This window comes from Salarias fasciatus, chromosome 23 (assembly GCF_902148845.1).
Source record: "Salarias fasciatus chromosome 23, fSalaFa1.1, whole genome shotgun sequence".
In the NCBI taxonomy this organism is placed as follows: domain Eukaryota; kingdom Metazoa; phylum Chordata; class Actinopteri; order Blenniiformes; family Blenniidae; genus Salarias; species Salarias fasciatus.
The window spans coordinates 5,070,495-5,076,695 of record NC_043766.1 but is presented as its reverse complement, the minus strand read 5'-3'; positions in this window follow the sequence as shown (position 1 = coordinate 5,076,695).

Here is a 6,201-nt window from a genome sequence, read left to right as displayed (position 1 = left end):
ATGTTTATGCTTGTCGGTTTGCTCGCATATGAAGCTTGAGGACGGTGAACTTCATCTTCCTGCACCCGGACTTCGTACTCAAGCCACTCAGCAAAGTCCAGCAAGGTTGGAATTGGAAAATGGAGAGGGTTAATGAACCTCTTGAACTGGGCGCGGAGATAGTGTGGCAGCTGCGATCCGCATTCTAACTCAGTTCTGCCTTTGTTTCCCAGTTGTCCCAGCATCCCCACAAGGGCCCTCACCATTAAAGCTAGCGTCCGGAGTTTTGAAAGAATGAGTTTTTTTTTAATCCAACATCTTGAGGTTCCGCCCTCCCTCTGCTTTCTGAGCGACCAAGCCACACCCCTTTAATTGTGCACTCGCATTACCCATGGGATGAAAATGAGTGCCTCCGAGTCCTACAGCATCCTACATGTTTAGCTGTTTATGGTGGATGTTCAACAGACAGTGGATATATCCGAGGTAAGCGGGGCGATTGCTGCATGGCTAACTCACCTCTGCCTGGGCGAGTGCGCATGCTCTCTGGCTGCCACATGTTGATTGACAGCATGACAAAGCGGAAGCTTGAAATCTATTGGCTGAAGCTGACCGGCGCTTTTTCGGATAACATGGGGGTCTATGAGAGGAAGGCAGGGCTCATGAATAAATTTTTATTTTGCTTTATGCTAATATTATATTGTAGTATCGAACCAGACTGACACATTTAAGCTCTGTTAAAAAATGATACATACATTGGAAACAAACGGAAACTCCGGACACGAGCTTTAAGGCAAACGTGCGGAACCATCTGCTATCTCCACTCTTGATGGATGGCTCTGCCAATACCTCCGTGATGCGCTGTAGAGCCAGTTTGTGTGGCTGTCCATACAGGTCAGTGAGCACAGTCATGGTGCTGGTATATGGCTGACCAGAACTGCTGTACGAGTCTGCTATGAGCAGGGCATCCATCCACGTTATAATCTGCACATTCACTACGCTGTGAAATATTAATGCAAAATTACCAGACTGAGTTGTTCATGCGAAGATTGCTAAGACGGAACTACTTACTAAATATGGCGTCTGGGTGTAGTGATTTCAAAAGAAAAAGTAGTTCCCAGTATTTGCTTCAGTGTCGTAACGCTACAATATTAATTGTTGGTGTTTCACAGCGTAGTGAATGTGTGGATTATAACGTGTCCACCAAAGTGTTTTGGGGTTGTTGGATTTTGTATTTGATGAGTTTGACGAGGGGGAACAAAAATACCATCCACTTCCATTGTGTCCGTCCTGAAAAGTTCTTTACAACTTAAAATCTAAAAAAAGCAATGATGTAGGTAAGTGCGACATAAGACATATAAGAAAAGTAGATGATGATTCAATAAATGCTTTTAAAAGAAGCCTAGCAAGCCAAAACTGGAAATCCCTCTTGGAAATAACTGAAGTGGATGCAGCTTATGATGCTTTTTTAAGTACGTTCAAAAATATATATGATTTGCATTGCCCTATAATTACAACAAAATGTTTAATGAAAAAAAATACAATACCTTGGATGACTAAAGGGTTGGAAAATGCATGCAAAAAAAAGAACATGCTGTATTTACACTTTTTGAAAAGGAAAACTAAAGAGTCTGAGACTAAGTACAAAAGATACAAAAACAAGCTTACAAATATAATGAGGAAATGTAAAAAACAGTACTATAGTGCACTGCTACAAAGAAATAAGCACAATATTAAAGGCCTATGGAATACCATAAATATGGCTATACGAAAAAGATCAAATGTTTCTCCGATACCGGATACTTTTGTAAATAATGGCAAAAAAATCGAAAATATGAAAGACATTGTAAATGAGTTTAACGCGTACTTTATAAATATCGGTCCTAAATTAGCCTCAACAATAAATACTCCATACTTAGATCCCATGTGTTTTGAGGTTCCTTTAAATCAAAACTCTATGCCTCTTGAAGTAACGAATGTAAATGAAATCATTGACGTGGTGAACAAATGTTCAAACAAAAAATCTTTGGACTGTGATGACCTGGACATAACTATAATAAAACAAGTCATTGATATAATTGCGATGCCACTATCTCATATTTTTAACCTGTCTTTTACAACTGGAAGGTTTCCAGATCTAATGAAAGTAGCAAAAGTCATTCCCATTCATAAAAGTGGGGAAAAAGACCAGTTTGCAAATTACAGACCTATATCAATCCTGCCTCAATTTTCTAAAATATTAGAAAAACTATATACATACAGATTAGACGAATTTATTGATGCACATAATATACTAAATGATAGTCAACACGGGTTTCGAAAAAATAGGTCACCGGTACTTGCCCTAATGGAACTTATAAAGGAAATCACTGACAGTATTGACAAGAAACACATTCCTGTTGGAATCTTTATAGACCTGAAGAAAGCGTTCGACACTGTGGATCATGACATACTTCTGAGTAAGATACAAAAATATGGGATTAGAGGTATCGCTTTTAATTGGATAAAATCCTATTTGTCAAATAGAAAACAGTATGTCCAGATGGGACAGCACAGGTCAATGTGTGAAAACATAGTATGTGGCGTTCCACAGGGATCTGTGCTGGGACCAAAATTGTTTCTATTGTACATTAATGATCTGTATTCTGTTTCTGAAAAACTAAAACTTGTTCTATTTGCTGATGATACAACAATATTGTGCTCAGGGGAGAACCTGAAAACATTGATGGAAGAGATCACAATTGAAATGGGTAAGCTGAAAAACTGGTTTGCCTCAAACAAACTGTCCTTAAATATATTAAAGACAAAAATTATGTTCTTTGGAAATCGTAACATAAATCCACAAATCCAAATTCAAATTGACAATGTTTCCATTGAGAGAGTCTATGAGTACACATTTCTCGGTGTAACCCTTGACCATAAAATCTGTTGGAAACAACACATCTCAAAAATCAAGACTAAAGTGGCAAAAATCGTGGCCCTGATGAATAAATCCAAGTATATCCTTGACAAGAAATCCCTGTTCACCATATATTGTGCTCTCATCCTACCCCACTTAACATATTGTGCTGAAGTTTGGGGAAATACATATAAAAGCAACACAGATGTCTTGTATAAACTGCAAAAAAGAGCAATAAGGATCCTTCATTTAGCTGGTTATCGTGATCATACAAATGCATTGTTTCTCCAGTCAAAAATCTTGAAATTCAGGGACCTAATAGAGTTTAAGACTAACTTATTCATCTTTAAAGTTAAAGTAAATATACTCCCAGAACATATCCAGAAAATGTTCTGTACAAGAGAAGGGACGTATAACTTGAGAGGACAGATGGACTTAAAAAAACCTTACTTTAGAACAACTCAAAAAAGCATGTGTATAACCAGGTGTGGTGTGGACCGATGGAATAATTTAGAAAATGATATTAAAACCTGTAAGGAACTGGGGCAATTTAAAAAGACATATAAAAATTATTTTATGCGGAAATATGCAGAAGAATTAAATGGCTAACACCTGAGAAAGACTTACTTAATGAGTACACTGCTGTGCAAATTGTTTGCAGTTTTTTTTTTGTTGCTATCCTTAAATTGAATGAGCACGCTATTTGTGCAAATTGTTTTGTTTTCTTCTACTTTGGATTGTTGATTGTGCAGGACGGGGGGTGGGACTGTTATAAGTTCTTTGAACTTCCACCTGCTCCCTTTGAGTACCACCATTGTATTTTTGTTTGTTGATGTGATTTTGATTTGTTTTTATTTTATCATGTTACTCAAATAAATAAAAAAAAAAAAAAAAAAAAAAAAAAAAAAAAAACCTTCCCCGACTCACCCCTGAATAAACAATAGCTCGCCCTCACAAAAGAAGTAAGTATGCTGTTCGAAATGACTAAGGAACTGCGCTAAATGGGCCAATTTGCCAAAATGTTCAAGTATCCCTTTAAATATAAGGGATGACCGGTCTAGAAAAACTTCTATGAGTACACTCAATGGTACATTTACTTCTTTTGTTTCCTGAGATTTCAGTGTTTTTTGGGGGGGATTTGTAATACCTTTGTTTACTTTTTTGTGTGATTTAACTGATAAAAGAATCAAAAGAAAGGAAGAAGAATACATATTTCAATTTAAAATTCGATTTGTTGTCCTGTGCCTCATTTGGAGTGGAGTCTATGTATCATATTACTTTATGATAGCCTACACCACCAGCCTGCTCATTGAACCTAGATTTAGATAGCCCTGTATATAGATATTCAGATTGCTTATCAATAGCACTACCACTATAGGGTTACAATAACCTTAAAAATAACAAGGTACATTTTATCACTTTCAAAATGATTTTAAATACATGATCTTGACATGTCATTTTAACTTGACAATGCAAATAGGTCTGTCTGTTTTACCTTTCTAAACAGATATTTAAGTGAATAACAAACCAAAAGCACTGCCTCAAAAATAAAGGACAGATATATTGAAAAATACAAACATTATCTGTGTATGACACAAAGAGATACATGAACTAACTATGCACAGCAAAGTATTTTAACACAATTACATACAACACCATTCTCAGATTTAGTTATTAATAAAACAAATACTGGTTTTCTGAAGGTTTTAGTTCAATCTCTCGACAGCATTTTGATTTTGTGTGAGTAGAAATTGGGTTTGAAGTCCTAGAAAGAGAAGAGAAAGAATAAAAACATCCAGCAAGTCCATTTTTCTGCCTTGGTAGAGCTATTTCAGCTATTAGCTATTTGACCTTAAGAAAAAGTAATAGTGCAAATGTATTATTGACCTTTTTGACAAATCGATTATTGACCTTTTATAAATGTATTGTTTTCAGGTCAGATCTGCAATAAATAAGCACTTACAACTATGGTATTTGCAAAGCTAAAGTCAAAGTTCCAATCTAAGTTTGAAAGTTTCAGGATTAATGAAGAATTAGGCAGTAAATGTAGGAATAAGATTTCCATACATCCTGTATCTTAGGTAGCTGCATGTAGCACTCAATTGCATTTGTATCCGAATTAGCAGGGACAGACTCTTAGTGACAATGTCTGATTTGAAGGTACTTCCAAAATTGGCCTCTGCCTTAGATTCATTTTTTCTTTAAATCTGTTAAATGAAAGAAAACTACCTTTTTCAAATAAATCCTCTATTATTTTTACACCTTTTGTCAACCGTTGAGCCCAATAGATAGTCTATCTATCTATGTTTATCTTTGGATTACACCATAGGTGCATGAATATACTGAGAGATTTTACATGTCTTGTGTATCTCTTGCTAAACCATTTTTGAATGTTTCAAAACAGGGCTGATCATCTAATTTTTCTCATTTTCACCCATTTGTTCGAGAACTTCTATAGGTTTAAACGGCGAGGTGAGTTCTCGCTCCAGGGGAACCCAGTCTAGATCAGAATTAGTTTCATCCCAGTGATGTGTAAGTTTGGATATCTCAAAAGCCACACTATAATGTTTGATATCCCTGTTAAATAATTTATTTGTGGTGCTACCACCATTTTTATTACCCCATAATGACAAGTATAATTTTTTCCAATTGTCTAGACTCACTCTGAGTTTATCTAGAACCTTTTCCATATTAGTTGCCAGAATTTCTTTTATATCTGGGTTTGATTTTATCCTAAAGTATTTCATCCCTTTTGGTGACCATTTAAATTTAAGTGTGGGTACTTTTGTGGCTGCTTTTCTTTCCACTCCTGTTGACTGAGTCTGGGCTTTCTGTGTCCCGGGTTTGGAGTGACTGCTCGTTCCGTCACATCAATATTTAAGGATAAGGTGACAAACTTACCTCAGTGGAGAGAAAAGACTTCTTCATCCAGCTAAGTGTTTTATGAGAATCTTTAACTGGACTCATTCAACTTGTATTCCAAGTTAAAAACCATCCCACTGTTTAAGTAATTTCCCCCAAGGCTTTTAGAAAACATAAAGAAAAGGAAAAAAGTCAAGAAGTTTCGGTCTCTTTTTTTAAACCATTGATTGAATTGATTGAAGTTTGATTGAATTGGTTGAAGTGCAGTTGTATATTTGTCCTTTAACTTTTTCTTCATCAAATGAGTGAAATTTCTCTTTCTCCGTCATATTTTTCACAAGTAAAAAATAATGTGCAGTAAGACTGTTAGCTACAATTTAACCTCGGCAGATGGGAAGAATAGCCATTCATTATGAGCTCAGCTATTGTTTACCCAAAGGTTGAATGCATTAGCTAAAAGCAAA